Source organism: Lissotriton vulgaris, chromosome 8 (assembly GCF_964263255.1).
Source record: "Lissotriton vulgaris chromosome 8, aLisVul1.2, whole genome shotgun sequence".
NCBI lineage: Eukaryota > Metazoa > Chordata > Amphibia > Caudata > Salamandridae > Lissotriton > Lissotriton vulgaris.
The window spans coordinates 234,433,800-234,451,137 of record NC_141696.1 but is presented as its reverse complement, the minus strand read 5'-3'; positions in this window follow the sequence as shown (position 1 = coordinate 234,451,137).

Below are 17,338 nucleotides of genomic sequence, written 5' to 3'. Positions count from 1 at the left end.
GTGGCAAGTCATTATATGGTATTGAGTGTACTGGAATTATGTGGCATGGAATTGTGTGTTATGTAGTGTAATTATGTGGATTGGTATTTTGTGTTGTGGAGTGGTATATAGTAAACTTTAATTATGTGGTGTGCTGTTGTATTTTGTGGCCTGATGTGTTTTGGTTTTGAATTATATGGTGTGGATTGCAAATGTATGAAGTTGAAATGTTTGGTGTAAAACTGTATTGACAGCTTTGTCTTTTTAGTGATGAAAAATAACAAATACTTAGGAGCTAGGCTCCAGATGTGTGTTTGTGGGTGTTTTTAAAAATTGGAAAATATGAAATAAGTGTGTTTTGGGGTGAAAACGAGTCTTCAGGTAATTACACACAATCCATATAGTACAAATGTGCTGCAACATGCAGCAATTATGGTATTAACTAAGGAATACTGAGCAAGAAGCCAGGCTCTGGTCTGTTTTTCGGCCAAAAATGGAAAGGTTTTTGCAATGCCCCTATTAAAGAAGCAATTCGACCACTAATCCTGCACTTTTGTTCCTTTCTCAAACAAAACATTATCTCTCCTGTTATTTGGTAGACCTCTACTGTTATGAATTACAGGTAGATTTATTATCAAAGATGAGAGTCTGGGACTAGACAGTGACACGATGTCGCTGAATGCAACTTCTTCACTGTAAATGGGGGCAGGGATACTGGTTTAAATCCATGTGTCCAGACCCAAGGATTTACGTATTGATGCAAAAAACATACAGTGCACTAGCAGTTGCCAAACAAACTGCCAATTTGGGCGCTTCGATACAACATTATTGAAGCATTAAATGATTCTGAATTGAAAGCTGCCAACAGGGAGGCCCAATGTAACTGGCAACTGAAAGATATGTTAGTGGGAGCCCTTGGGATGATGGACTCTATACTAATGGAGTCCATCAATAAGCAAAGCAAACACAGTCATGTAACCGGACAATTAATGACGTGTCCAAAGTAAGTGTCAAATTAAGTTTCGAGCAATCCTCTCAAAGACTGAATCCTGTGTGCTGTGCCACCAGGGATTGGTCAGGTTGTATGTCATGACAAAGCGTGGTATTACCACGCGTGCCATTATAACGCGGGGATTACAACGAAAGTCGTTACAACGACTTTCGCTGGAGGGCGCTGGATAGTGGAATAGTTTAATTTTCTATTCCAACTCCACCCCACGTTGACAGTAGGGAAGGTGTTGGATAGTAAATTAAACTATTCCCTATCCAACAGCGCCCTCCAGCGAAAGTCGTTGTAATGACTTTTGTTGTAATCCCTGCGTTTTAATGGCAGTGCAGGGTAATCCCTGCGTTGTCATGGCTGTTCCACATTGGTCAACTGTATTTGAATGTCAAAGGTGCCAATGCATTCACATAACAGCAACTGTTGTACATGGATGTGCTATAAAGTTGACACAAGTTGGCGTTCTAGTAGCAAATACATAAAATAAAATAGAACAATAAAATCCTCAAAGTGTGTGTGCATGCATGTATACAGGAGGGCAAGATAACGAGTTTTCAGAGAATTGGGATTGCAATCAATGCAGACTAAAACACAGTAAAAACAAAGAAGGTCTCAAAAGTTTGGAATGGAATTCCTTCAACTAAGGTGTAAAATAGTGGACACAAGGCTAAGTTAAAATGTTATGAAGCATTCCCACATACACTATTAAGTGCTACCTGAACTCATTCTCAAAAAGTCCCTGTGTCATGTGATCCGTTGCAGTCCTTCTATTCTTGCCCTGGAATCACAAGCAGCTAATTTAGCGTGACAGAGCAGCAAAAGCGAAAGCGTTCTCAGCTCCCAGCAAAGAGGAGTGGGGCGATGCTCCTCTGTCTTAGTGGAGGAGCTGCCACAAGACTCCTCTCACCCATAAAACAGATTTAGGCTTGTCACAGACCTCAGTTTAGTACAAAACTAATGCCTTATTTTGGTGAGAAACATTCGATGCACCCATGTTTTAAATGTTTTCCATTAAAAAAGAAAAACTACTATAAACAGAAATTGAAAAAACTGGCAGATATGCCTCAATGGCTCATGTTAGCATTCACCACAGAGGCAGGAAGTGCGTGTCGTGATGTCACCACCATTGTTCACCTTGCCTGATGCATGGACACGCTTCACAGTACCAATATGGACAATGGAAGGGGAGTGGCAGGGAGCGTGCACCGCAATGTCGGCTCCATTGTTCAGCTTGCCTGAGGCATGGGAGGGGAGCGGGTAATTTACAACTTGAAAAGCATAAGAAGGGGGAGGGGCTAAAGGCAAGTGCAGCAATGGGTAAATGATAAGCGGGATGCATGGCGGCACTTGGAGCTATGAGCAGGAGCAGGGAACATGAGCAGGAACATAATAAAACAAGCTGAGGTAAAAGAAAATGTAGTGCGCGACACTAACATATATGGCTGATCATGAAATAATCCATGTAACAGGGGCCTTGTCAACGGCGTGACCAAAACAGCAAAAGGAGAGACAAATGTAAGCTATTCAACAATGAAAACAAAGGAATTTGAAAAAGCACATGAAGGAACCACTAACAAGCGATGGGCGTGCTGAATGCCCAAATAGGAGATGCAGTATGTCTCGAGAGATAGCGAATGCGCTTCCTAGGTGAGACCTAAAAATGTTGTAGTCAGGAGAGGGAGATCAGCCCTAACATCTTCTCGACATGTCTTGAAAAAGAGGCAGATGATGTAGGATTCTTAGAAGAGGCCTCTGGCAAACTCTGACACAAAGTAATTATTCGCCCAGCATGAGTGCAAAAAAACCAAACTAAACACTCATGGAATGATGTGCTAACTCTGCAATTTAAACCTAAGTTGGGGACAAAAGGGCATTATTCATTTGGTATCTCCACCATTCGTCAGCATCTAAAAACCAAACACAAAAAGGAGTTCATTTGGTGGCAGAAAGAGAGGGCACCACATGGCAAAGAATGCTAATGAATATAAAAAAAAAGAAAGAGTATACTAGTCCACACCTTCAAGTCTATTCACTTTATTGCATGGAGTGCAGAGAGCCTATCTGTTGTGGGGAACAAAACAAGTAGGTAGGTAACGAGAAATTTGAGGAACACTTCCAGAACTTTCAAAGGTAGAGAAGTTTAAAAGTGAATAGTTGTCACTACTGTTGAGAAAAAAAGTTTTTAAAAAACAAAAAAACACAAAAGAAATGGAACACAAAACCAATGTCAGGTTACATATATGTGTACCCACTGAAAGCCTCTGTCATCCCTGAATATCTACGAGGTGGTCAAGGTGGAAAATAGTAAGGATCTGGGAAAAACATGGGAAAGGAGTGAGAGAGAGAAATACCAGACTGGATCGCACGCTTTGACCATCGAATCATCTCAGTAAAGATCTGGCACAACTCTATGTTGATATGATGGAGACAGGTTTATTCAACTGTGGCATAGAAAGGACAACAGGTAAGAAAGGGATACAATTCTGTTTGAACATTCATGATACAGGAACATTTTGAAGACTTACAAGTTTCAGCAGTGGGCTTTGCTTTGAATAGCCTGGACTCTAGCTGAGGGACCTAGGATGCCACTACATATTCAGAAGCTAGGGGACAAGGAAGAAAGGAAGCACACAACACAGCAACAAGGAAGATGGGAGATCTAATTGCAGCAATTGAGGAAAACTATAAGGCAGGAAAAGAACAAACGTGGCAGACGGGAAACCAGTGCGAACTTGTATGGAAGTGAAAACCCACAACAACCCATGACACATTGCTAGGCAAAGGCTGTGAGCTACAGAAGGTCTTAAGTACTTCTTTACCACTAGTAACCCAGAAGTGACCGAAAATCATGAAGTGAGTGTTGGGCCCTCGTAGCTTTGAGGTTTAAAAGACCAATTGTTGAACTATTCCCCACAAGCACCATGAATGCCCTTGAGCCCAGAGAAGGACTGACCATGGTTTTACAGATTTGAACTGTGTTTTTTTCACGTTATGAACCAAGCTAAAAAATCAGGTATACACTTTGCATTCTAGAACTTGAAAGTGTTTAAGACTGATACCAAAGTATACCTATTTAATAGTGTTAGTTAATGGAATGTTCATTTTAGAAGATCACAAATGATCAAGAAGATCCACCATCCTAGTCTCACCAGTTTTAAGGGTAAAAAGGGAATCCCAAGGTAAAGAAATAGTGAAAGTAAAAGGTGAGGTAGAGAAAGATATTGTGGGCAAACTGCTAGTGTATTTATTTTAAATATTTATTTTTTGCGTACTGTTAGGCTAAAGAAGCATTTGGCCATCAGTGACTTGAACCAGAGTGTAGCTAGGAAGGAGATGCACAACAGACTTTCTCAACTTACAAAGATGATTTCAATGCCTCTCTGTTATCCCATTCCCTTTTCCCTTGCTGGGTCTCCTGGGTTTACTGTGTAGTTCAAAATTCACTAATGGACACTTAGAGTGGAATTGGGAGCCAGCATCTTGAGGATCGAGCTTGATCCCTCAGGATCAAGTGCTGAACAGGTTAGTGCTAAAGGTTTGACAGAATAGTAAGGCCACATACAAAATATATGTCTTAGCAAGATGGAACTCCAAGGCATTACTTTAGCTGACTTTGCTAACAGGTTAATGAATCTTAAGAAAGATATTCCTGTGGTTTGCATCAATTTTAAGTCAGCTGCTACGCGCTGGCAAAGGCGAAAGCCATAGTGAGAGACAACTACTTCAGATGGGTTAATCCTCAGAAAGGGCTAAACTTACATTCAGATTCACCTCATCAAGCCTTGGCATGTGCCCTTTCCCACTAAGCACCCCAGCCCAACTGAGGCAGCTAGCAGAGCCAATCCTTATCCCAAAATCTCAGATCTGAATTGCCAACTTTCCTTACCTATATTGTTCCAGCATGCCAGACGCTGTTCACCTTGGAGACCTGCTTTGGATATGTGTATAGCCTGGAACAAAATTTACACTCTCTCCCCCAGATTTTCAATGATCAAGGAGAGCTTACTGAATGTTGCTAGAACTATGAAGCTTTTCAAGGTTTCAGCCCTTGGGGTGAGCCCATCCAGATTAACCTGCTCTTCACAAAGAAGATAGATCTTGCCCCAGGGTTCTTTGTGATTGTTTGTGTTACTGCACTGGATGCCTAAAAGGCACTAGTCCCTACCACTTTGGGGTCAAGGACCTGAACCAAGCTCCCTTTCCATCAGCTGATGGCAAAACAGGCCATGGCCAGCCACTTCTGAACAATGCCCGTCTATCTCAAAGGGAATAGGACACTTTACCCCGCACACTTTTACTCTGTGTGACATTACCCCACAGTTTTTGATCTGCAAAATGTTTGACAACGCAGGGCTTTATAACGCAGTCTATTACCTGCCTGCCTCTGATAAGACACAATCCTGAAGCGTTGTGGCAAGCTACAGCTCAACACCATCTACGGTGTAAAGCTTCATCAGAAGGACTTGGGCCCCTGAGAGATGCTGAGTAGTTGGCATTTCTGCCACTGATCCACCGGGGCGGGCATGTAGATAGCTATGTAGGGCATAGCTGCAAAAGTCTTAAAACTCCTTGGAAGCGCTAACAGCTCTCTCCCCCCCTTTCAGGCCTCTCATCACTCAGATTAATTCCAACCTTGAAGCACAGCGGGTACGAGACTTTGATCTCCTCGAGCGCTGAGTGTGGTAAGCATACCTCGAGACCGTGGTCTCGTTCCTTATCATGTCCTCCGATCTTCGTTGGCCCTCACATACTGCCTATCTGTCTTTCACGCCTAGCCAGCGCCACTGCATACCTACGCCTACACAGATCATATTCACGGAGCAAGTTGGGGTTGAGACTCTGTTCTCCCCCACAACCTTATCCCGGTAAGACTGTTTCATTACAATTCAAGTTCTGCGAATCTGGGTGGCCTTGCAATCCGTTAATTAAATTACTCTAATTGATGTACGCGTATCTTATCTCACTTAAACGTTCACTTAACCTTGCTCATGAGTTCAGACTGAGCTACTTGAAACCAACCACGATGGGTCCTCAGCATGTGGTGTACCACCCACCTGTTTCGTACAACTTACATTGTTGTAACCTCGAGATTTTAAGCAGACGCCTCTCCACAACTCTAACCTCTCTATTACTTCTTTCTCCCCTTACCTTCCCACCTCTCCCGTTTGACCTTCTTACCCCTCTCCTAAGCATGGGCGAATTTTGCGAATTCGCGGATTTTGCGCATTCGCGTATCCGCAAATTCACGAATTTTCGAATTTGCGGATTTGCAAATTTGTAAAGTGGGGAGGGTCTTCCATGCGAGTTCACATGCCTCTTGTGTGTATAAAAGGTCTGAGACCGATCAGAGCAGTAGATGAAGAGACAGACCCTCCTGGTCACAGGAACAGCAAAGGGATTGCGCTCGTGAAAGTCAAGGATGCAAAGGCCTCTATCCAGCATCACAGCTGATTTTCGACGGTAGATTTGGGAAGAAAGCACACCTGTCCAGCCTCGACAATGCTCACGATTGTTTTTGGGCTGAAGAATGCGTCACTGAATTTGAGCTTCAACTAGTTCCAGCGACCATGTGTGTGTTACTATGCAATCGCGCCGAAGGGCGCAGGGGTCCCCTCAGTGAGCTGTGCTTCCATGCAAGTTCACATGCCTCTTGTGTGTATAAAAGGTCTGAGACCGATCAGAGCAGTAGATGAAGAGACAGACCCCCCTGGTCACAGGAACAGCAAAGGGATTGCGCTCGTGAAAGTCAAGGATGCAAAAGCCTCTATCCAGCATCACAGCTGATTTTCGACAGTAGATTTGGGAAGAAAGCACACCTGTCCAGCCTCGACAACGCTCACGATTGCTTTTGGGCTGAAGAATGCGTCACTGAATTTGAGCTTCAACTAGTTCCAGCGACCATGTGTGTGTTACTATGCAATCGCGCCGAAGGGTGCAGGGGTCCCCTCAGTGAGCTGTGCTCCCATGCAAGTTCACATGCCTCTTGTGTGTATAAAAGGTCTGAGACCGATCAGAGCAGTAGATGAAGAGACAGACCCTCCTGGTCACAGGAACAGCAAAGGGCATGGTGTAACTATTTTACGATGGCGCCGGCAAGCTGCCAGCTCCATCCTAAAATAGTTACTAAATTAGCTTCAACAGGAAGCTCTAATAGATAAAATAAAGCAGGTGCTCGAGCACCTGCTTTATTTTATCTATTAGAGCTTCCTGTTGAAGCTAACTTAGTAACTATTTTAGGATGGCGCTGGCAGCTTGCCGGCGCCATCCTAAAATAGTTACAACAGGCCGGGCTTCTACTTTTGCCCCCGGATCCGCCGCTCGCGGATTTGCAAATTCTCGGTAAATTTACGGGAGTTCGCGGATCGCGAATTTACCGAAAATTCGCAAAATCTGCGAGCGGAACGGATTTTGCGCTCATGCCTGCCCTCTCCCCTACCTTATACAGGCAACCTCTCAGGAATTTTGATTCACTAGTCCTGATGATAATCCCATAACCATTGTTGGGGATCGAAAAGTCGTTGACAACCACATCCTATCTCTAACCATTATTTATGATTTATGTGGAGTACAAGAAGTTCCTTTTATTGTGACTTGTTATTTCTGGCATCACTAAAAAGTCACTTTGGAGTTACATGCCTGAGGTCAGGAATACTGTTGATTTCCAGAAACCCCCTCACTTCCTACTTACTTTATGTTACTGTATTTTTTCCATGTTTATTGTTTCAGTGAAATAAATCGTAATACTTTCCATTTGGATAGTAATAGACCCAATCCTGATTGAAGTTTTGTGGATATGCTTATGTATTTTTCATGAAAAGGACCGCTGTCTCTAATAATACATTCTTTCCACAAGAGCATAAGAAGATGGTGAATAAATAGCCACTTTCAGATGTTTTATATGATGTGATAGAATAAAAATTTCATTTGTGGTGAAGTGAAGTGTGTGCCATTGTCTTTCACTAGCTCTTTGGAAGAGCCCTCAATGTTGAAGACCGTGATAGTTGGGGCTGAGGTACACTCAAAGTAGACCCATTTAGAGTAGCAGTCAATCAGTACTAAAATGTATTTGTCAACAGATAACAGTTCAAAAGGTCCTATAAATTCTACAGCCACCGTACACCAAGCATGTACGAATAGTAGCACAAAATACAGAGGGGTGTGACTTGTCTTTCAATGCTTGTCAGATAAAAGACAAGTGTTACAATTGTCTATCCATTTTGATACCTGAGTGTCCATTGAAGGCCACCAAAAATGATATTTTTTATTTCTTGAAGTTCCACCCACTCCCAGATGACCTTCATGAGCAGCTTCAAAGAGCATCTCATGAACAGACACCGGTGGTAAGGAAACGTAAGCACACATAAGAATGCCTTTCACAATGAATAGCTCATTGGCTACCTGAGCATATGTTTTAAGAGGTGAAGGTAAGGAGCTTTCCTTAGGCTAATCTTTTTTTTTTACAATATTCACAGCTGTGCACAGTACCTCATCTTTTTCCATCTCAACTAATCAGTACTTATACTGTTCAGTGCCAAAGGATTCTACCACAGCTTCTACTGTTGCCACTACACACTCTATGTCATCTGAATCTCCACCTGAGAGTGTGCTTGTATGGGTACTCTTGAGAGACAATCAGCTCTAATAATTCGTCCCCCAGAAATGTATTCAATGGTAAAGTTACCATTCTTGCACACATGACAAGAGTCTTACCAACCTTGCAGAGGTTTTGCCAGGGCAAATACTTTTGAGTAAATAGAAAAAGGGTTTATGATGAATAAAGATATCAAAGTTGGTCCCGCATAACACTGTTTTGAATCTTTCTCTGGCCCAGGAACAGGCACAAGCCTCCCTTTCTAGTGTGCTATAGTGAACCTCAGCCTGCTTCATACTCCTTAACGCAAAAGCAATGATATTTTCTTTATCTGCCAACCACTGAGATAAAACTGCACCTAAGCCATCCTAGCTGGCTTCCACAGTGACAAAACATTCCTGACCAGCTGAGAAGGTTGAAAGACCAGGTGCACAAACAATCAAATGTTTGACCTTTTGTTACATTTTGTTTTTATTCCTTTCTATGTACTATTTGTTTTCCTTTAAAATACTGTGCATGTACTGTTGTTAGTGTTCTGGAATGTAGCATGTGAAGATTGTTGATGTAATGCTTAGGTTGGTCATTACAATATCATCTCTCACACAAAGTGGCATTGGCCTAAGTTTGTGCGCTACAGGAATGGCATTCTATTTAAGTCAGCACAAATGTTCGAATTTGTTAATATTTCTCTACAATTGTGTTAAAACCATCACCAAGTCCATCATTTAGGAGACAAACATGTATCATTCACTTGTACTGGTTTGTTTGACCCAGGAACAAGTTTTAGGCCCATCTTTGCCAGATCCTGCCACCCAACTATATTTTTTCCTATTACCGCTTTATATACTTAGTTTTTAATGTGTGTTCCTAAACACGTCACCCTCTCCAAAGAGTATCCCAACATGGTAATTTCCTGATCCCTATACACTTTGGGTAGGTTATCTGTGGGTTGTAGGGGGTATGCTGTTTGACAAATGTTGGGTGTATGATACATCTGAAATTATGGTAATGGGGACTCCAGAATCCGCCTTCATGTTCACTGCTAAATTGGCGACTTTGACTTCACAAATGGTCCTTCAAACGTTATAGTCATTTGTGAATCCACTTCAACTGTAAGCACCATCTTAGTTAAATCATACATACCATTTTGCACACAACCTTCATCAATATCTATATTGCTCACTTTAATTACATTCTTTCCCCCTCCACCGACTCTTTTAAAATGTCCTATCTTATGACATTTGTTACACTATTTGCAATGTACAGGACATGTTGGACTATTGCTCAAGTGTGATCGTGAACCAAACCTACAGCATGCTGCACCATTCTTATTCTGAAAAGACTTGGTAGATTTGTCTTTAAAAGAAACTTCATTAATGGACGGTGTGTTATGCACAAAGTCAACAGAAGTGAAATTAGGGGTATCACTAGCAATGCACTTGCTCAAAATATTGGCACCTTCAATGCCTTCTGCTATGTCCACCACGTCAGAAAGTGATGGATCTTTAAGGCTAAGAAGCCATTCTTGTATCTTTTTCAAGGAAAAACAATAAACAAGTTGGTCTCATATAAATATCCAGGGACAGACCAAAATTGCAAGTTGATGCCAAATTTCGCAAAGCCGAAATATATTCTTCAACAGTTTCATCTTGGGTCTGTTTTCCACCTGAACAAGCTGTATCTTTCCAACAAAACACTGGGTTGTTCCATAAATGTAGTACTCGGTCTCTTAACAGCTTCAGTGTAAACATCCCAGTCATCAAATTCTCCTGACGGAGGATTCATAATCAGTAACTTGTTAAAATGTGTAGCTCCTCTTGACCAAAGTGGCTAAAAAGTAGGGCAAGCTTTCTCTTAGAGCAAACTTCAATAAGAAAGTTCTCAAACTAACAAAGCCATCCTTTTCAAAGAACCAGTGGTTTGTTAAAGAGAGACAGAAATTGTTTTAAATGCACTAATTATTGTGAAGCTGCCATAATGCTATTACAAATGATGTAATCCAAAAATGTTAATGATAGGAAAGAACCTACCCAGCATTGGGAGTCCTGGATGTTGAAACTCTTTAGAGGTTTTGTGGAGAAAATAATTTGTGTGTCAAAACAGTGAGCATTTCCTCTGAATGCCAAACGATATCTGTGTAATGAAAGATTCCCAATGGGAATGACCCAATCCAAGATGGGCTTTGCCCCATGTAGCATAGTAAAGTCACTACACCATGTGACCATCAGGTGACTGAGTAACTAATCAAGTGCTGCCAGATTTCATATAATGTGATCCTGCACTTGTACATAGTAGCATGTGTGTGATGTACGCCTGCAGAGTAGGTTCCTTTGAGCCACAAATCGGGTTGCTCCTAAGTTTCTCAAGTGTTGCCAAGCCGAGCAATAGGCATGCCTGCACCTCCCATAGTGATCTGACTTCCCAGAAGGATCCAGCCTGCCAGAGCGATCCGTAGTTGTTAGATCTGGGAGTCTCTAGTTGGCAGAGGTAGGCACCAATGTCCAAATAGGGACCCTTGCTTCTAGTCAGGGTAAGGGGGATACACTCTTTAGATAACCCCTGCTCACCCCCTTGGTAGCTTGGCACAAGCAGACAGGCTTATCAAAGGCAATGTGTAAAGTATTTGGACCAACACTCACAGTAACACAGTGAAAACACCACAAATGGACTCCACACCAGTTCAAGAAAAATAAAGTATCTTTATCTAAACTACACAAGACCAAAACGACAAAAATCCAAAATACACAGTTCAAGAATATGATTTTAAAAGAGTTCTAGGGTTTGCGTCAAAATAATCCGCAGTTGTGTCAAAATAAGCCACAGTTGCGTCACTTTCAGCCCAAAGTACCTGTATATGCGACAAAAGTTCCAAGCTGCAACTGAAGCATCGAAAAACAAGCGATGCGTCACTCCTGAGACCCTGGGGAAGGCGATGTGACAACCCCGCTGCCCGCAGCGGGCTTGTTTTAACAAGTCCGGGCTGTACGGGGAGCGATGCGATACCTTTTGTGGATTCCGGCGAACATCTTCTCCGGCAGGATGCGTCTCGCACAGACACAATGCGACGATCTTCGTGCAGCTGCAATGCGCGGTGCAGCGCTGATCCTCTGCTGCGGTGGCCCCTCGATGCGCTTGCGTGGGACTCTGCAACAATGTTCCAGTGACGTGATGCGGTCCGCAAGCAAGCAGTGGACGATTTCTCACATTGACGTCAGGCTCTGCGACGATACTCACAGCAATAGAAATCTTCCCGCACCGGGGCTATGCGCTCCGCAGGCGGATGATGCATCGGTTCTTGCAGCGGCAATAGGCGCTGCAACGATCTTCGCGGCGACTGGAATTCTCATGCACTGTCGACGATGCGCTCCGGAAGCGAGTGATGCGTGCAAATTGTAGATCTTTTTCTTTTCTTTTTGTCCAGCTTCCCAAACAGCAGGAAACAACCTCCAAAGGCCCCACAAATGGATCAAGCACTCTAGGCAGGTCAGAACTCACACAGCAGAGTTCAGGGAGGAAGCTGGGGTTGAAGTCCTTTTGTTCCTATGACTTCTTAATAGGAAGCCAGCTCTCCTCAGGCCCCTGGAGATCTCTTCAAACAAGAGGACACAGCAACAGCAAAGTCATTCTCCTCTCCTGGGCAGCAAAGCAACTGCAGGTCAGCCTTACAGCAGGTCAGTCCTTCTTCTGCAGTCTTCCAGCTTTGTCCTTGGCCGAGGTTTCTTCTTGATTCCAGGATGATCTAATTTTCAGAAGTCTGATTAGCCCTTTTATACCAATTTTTTCTTTGTTCTCCGAGGGCAGAGAAGCTTTGGCTTGGTCAAAACGAGTTCTGGTCAGTCCTCGAGCACTGTGTTTACTTGATTTCTTCCTTCCTTTGAGAGAGAGGGGCAGGGTCGTCAGCCGCCCAGCAGGAGGTGCAGCCAGCATTGTGGAAGGCAGGCACAGCCCTATTCAGGGCCAGGTGCTATCCCCTCCCAGCTCTCAAGATGAAGATGAAGCTATTCAGCCTAAGGCTGACTCATTCAGCCTCTGGGAGCCACCCCAGCCCCTGTCACTCACAAACCAGGCAGTCAATTCGCAAACAGGCCAAGGCACACAGAAAGGTTAGACAAGAAAACAGCTACTTTTTAAAAGTGCTGTTTTCAAACACAGGATTTAAAAAACATCTTTCCTAAAAGATGTGTTATTAAATTCTGAGTTCAGGGATATCAGCCTTTAAATTTCTATCTTGCTCCTATGGGAGGATATGCAGGTAAACATTATACATAGCATTCCCCATTATAGCCTATGTGCAAGATAGCCTATCCATAGTGAAAAACGAAATTGGCAGTATTTCACTATCAGAGCATATCACCTACATTAGTACACACTCTATATTTCACATACACTGCACCCTACCCAGGGGGGTACCTTGGGCTTTCCATAGGGGTGTCCGATGTGCACAGAAAGGGAAGGGTTAGACCTGGCCAGTGGGGACATTAGTCAGGTCAGTATCACAGTTAGGAACTTCACACAGGCACTGCGGTGGAAGGCCTGAGACACCATTTTAAGGCTACTCATGTGGGTGGCACAATCAGTGCTGCAGGCCCACTAGTAGCATTTGAATCACCAGCCCTGGCACACTCAGTGCACTTTACAAGGGACCTACGGGTAAACTAAATATGCCAATCATTGATAACCAATTACAATAACAATTTACCCAGGGAGCACTTGCACTTTGACACTGATCAGCAGTGGCAAAGTGCCCAAAGCATCTAAACCAGAAAAAACGAAATCCAGCACTGCGTCAAAAAATACAGGGGGTAGGGGGAAAAAGTCAGGGGGAAATCACGCCAAAGATGCCAGGTCTAACAGTAGCCATCTGCCTGATCAGGGTTGAGCAGTGAAGAAGTAAACAGCAGGGGAGCCAATACACGAAAAAGTGCCAAAATCCAAGGACTCGTGGTGGTGGGCTCCAATACGAAGTCTTCATTGTAGGCAAATGTGAAGGGGTAGGTATTCAATCAAGAAATGTCTTTAAAAAGGTTTTATTCACATCATATGCAGGAGCCCACATCCGAAGGATCCTCATCCTGTGACTTCCAGCAGCAACAACTTGGCAGAAGAGTTTGGAACTCACACGGCGCGAAGGTGAGCATGGGCGAACAACTCAAGCAGTAACAATTCTACATTACTTAAGCAATAACAATTCTACACAACATAAAAACAAGTCTATGTGACTAGGCACATGGGGTCATCGCACACACCTTGATCAGTTCTGTGTAACACACATGCAGACTAGGACATGTAAGGACATCGCAGACTTGTTATGGCTTGATCTCCTGTGGCTGAGTTCTATTTCTCCCTCTAAGAAGTTAAGCACTGACCGCTAGGGGTTGAGTTAGCATTGAGGAGTCTAGCTCATTACCACAATGTCTATGTTGAGTGAGTTTTCCAGTGTTGAGTGAAATGAGGCCACAGGCTCCTTTCTTGGTGGAGCCTTTGCATGTTTAAGGTTTAACTTTCCTACTGTGTCCCCCTCAGAAATGCAAAGGCTTTGCTTTCCTGGAGCTGCTTGATGGGACTTGGGAATATTCGTTGTCACTGGTTATGGTCAGAACTATGGCAGTATCTGATCACTTTTCAACCCATGACTTTCATTCTTGATTAATAAACTATTTGGGGTCTGAGACCCGGTCAGTGCCTATCCACCTGAAGAAGTAGGAGTTGCGAAACTCCATCATGTGCGCTTTGGGACACCACAGACTCATGAATAGAGCTGAGAACTATGAGTCTGTAGCCCGGGCCTACCAGAAGTCTGACTGGGGCCTGTTAGAGCTTCAACCCTGAAAGGAGCTAGGGGTTCCTTTCCAGGCCCAGGGGACCACACCAGGGGTCAAACTGGAGCTCAGGCTGGGAGCTAGTCAGAGCTTTCTACTTCTCCTAAGTAGAGGAAGCCAACCTGGGCCTGCAGAAGTATATCCTTTGTAGCTTGGGATACCAACCATTGAGGCCTAGAGCCCCGGCCCAGAGACCGTGCTCTGGGCCTGGACTGTATATCTGCAGCAGCTTTCACTGGGGCATATAAACAGAATAGCAGTTCACCCTGCAGGAGCTGGGGACTCCCCTATTTGCCTGTGGAATCCTATTGTGGACACTTTGGGATACCACAGGCTGGAGAACCAGCCAAAGCATGTGGGGCTGCTTGTCGGGCATGCTGAAGGCTTGAATGCTACAAAAGGCAGAGCTTCCCACCCTGCTTTAGGAGGAGACACCTTCTAGGGCTTGCAGAAGACCTCAGAGTATACCGGGTAACTTGTAAATCCAATGGTCCGTGCCCACGCTCAGGGCCTGCTGCAACCTTGGCTGGAAATCGGCCAGAATTTCTCAGTAGTTCTGAGTAATGGAAACCTTCCCAGGTTTGTGGACGTGTGATACTATGGAGCGTCAAGAGTTGGTGCCTGGAGCCCAAAGACAGAGTTCAGGTCCTGGGCTTGATAAAGCTATGACCTTGACCTGCCAGAGCTATATGCAGGTCCCGGAGAGCCCTCACTATGCCTTCAGAACACTTTACTGGGTATGGAAGGATGCATGTTGCTGGTGGAAGAGCCTGGCTCTCCCTATGGACTCTAAAGTCAGCCTTCTCAAATGTCTCTAGGCTGGCTGAAGAATCTACTAGGTGCAGCAGTACATCTCTTCCCGAACGACAAATGTCTTGGGGACATGGGGCGGTGAGCTATTGAGTGGTGGCATCCAACCTCACAGTGCACTGGGTGCAAGGAAAATTAAAAGCAGCCCTCATTGGGATTTCCTGGACAGCCTGGAATTCTGAATCCCTACCATGAATCCCATGTTCTTATGATATACAACATGCGTAGTGTACACCTTGCAATCTACCCAAATTATATGCATGCTTTAAATAATTCAGGAAAGAATGTAATTTCTTTATCCCCGAATCTCCCTTATAAGTTGCTGTCATTACTCGGGGACCAATTACAATTACAAGTATTCCTTTCTGTTTGCTGCAGCACTGGTCTGTGGAGTCAAGCTGCCTGATTGGGGTGAGCTGTTAAATACTTGAGCTAAATCTAATCCAACCACACTCTGGCTATGTTCATGGCAGTGGAAGAAGTTACATTACGACTATTTTTCGTTTTTTTTTTTTAAGTTCTGAGTTATAAGCACCATCCATGTGTCGCAGGGATTCCGTTCTCATACAGAACTATCCATAGAGACTTGGAACCTTAATGAATTAGGGTGTGCCAAAACTCACCTTAGTACCCAAATCCCCTACCAGACCAGCTACAGTGTCTCATTGGTAATCACAAACCCCCAATGCTTAGACTGTAGTTCTGTGGTCTGTGAGTGAGGTTCGGTGGTTCCGAACCCATTCAATAAAGACCATCAGAAATAGACGATTTTGGTGTCAGCAGACCGCAAATCACGAGTGTAGTGTGTACGAGTGTTTTCGCATTAATCGATCAATGAGAACACTACGTATTCAGAGATTTCGTTTGAACCTTCGGGTTCCATTTTGTGTACGGCAGCCATTTTGTGTGGTTGCCCTCACATAGGCCGATGACTGCGGCCGAACGAGTCTTTGGGACACGTACACCTTAGCTGACTTTTGAGTGACCTGGCCGAACTGACTCCCTTGCCCGAGGCTGACCTCGCTGAGCCAGTTCCTTGTTAAGCAGCTGGTCAGATAAGAGTAGGACATGCCGAAGTTTATGGTACACTGCTCCCACCTTTCTATCTCACTTCCAATCTGTTTCTGTTCCTTCCTTTACGACATAATCACTGATTTGGGTTAAGGGTTTTTATGATGGTTTGTCCGGCCTGATCGAACAAGAATATTGGAATGTGCTTGGTCATTTCTGGTGGGCTGGACAACGGAAAGTGGGATTGTCATCATACGCTACTTTTGAAATGTCACACTGTGATTGGTCAGTTTGTATGAACCCAACGCTAATTTGGAATGTTGCCTGAGGCTTGATTTTTGGCATAAAAGACCATGCTCCGCTCATTGAATTTGTGCAGTCTCTAGCGAACCACCCGTGTGTGCTTCGTAGACCTCTGTTCCTGGTTGCAGCCAATAAACTTTGGTCTTTGATGTCATCAAGAAGTGTCCTGTGTCTCTGTTTGCCAAGGCAGGGGAACTCGAAGGCATCGGGCGGTTTCCCTGATGCCGCTGGGTTCTAAAACGCGGTCCTTCAGTTGGCGCCCAACGTAGGGCGACTTCAGCGGTACCGGTCCAAGCCTGAAGATCGTGGAGAGCTTCATGTGAAAATTCTGGAGGAAGGCCAACCACTTCATCGACCCCTGTATGTCGTCATGGTCCGAAAGTCTTTGTTGCGAGGTTCCCCGCCTTCCGACGGCTACGAAGGACTGCTGCCCTGACTGTCGCCCTGTCTTGGAGCCTTAGACGTTTGTAGAGCGAGACGATTGACGGGTCTTCTGGTGACGCCATCGACATTTCAGTTAAGTATGAGTGGAGCGTCTCCTAGTTCTTAGTTTGTTTTGGTATCCCTTTAGTGGATCGCTTTGATTTGGTACCAGCAGGCCCCAAAGCCAAGGGACTCGTGTATTCGCGAGACTATCGTTTTGAGATTTCCCTTGTAGTTTGAAGGTAGACTAGTGAGCAAGATGCCTGGTCATAGCAGACTTAGAAAGGTATTTGGTTGTGGTTGTTCTAAGGATTCCCGGTTAGAGGATTCGTGTCTGGTTCCTCCAATTGGAACTCCTACATATGAATTATACGTGAAGCATGGTGTGGGCCCTATTAG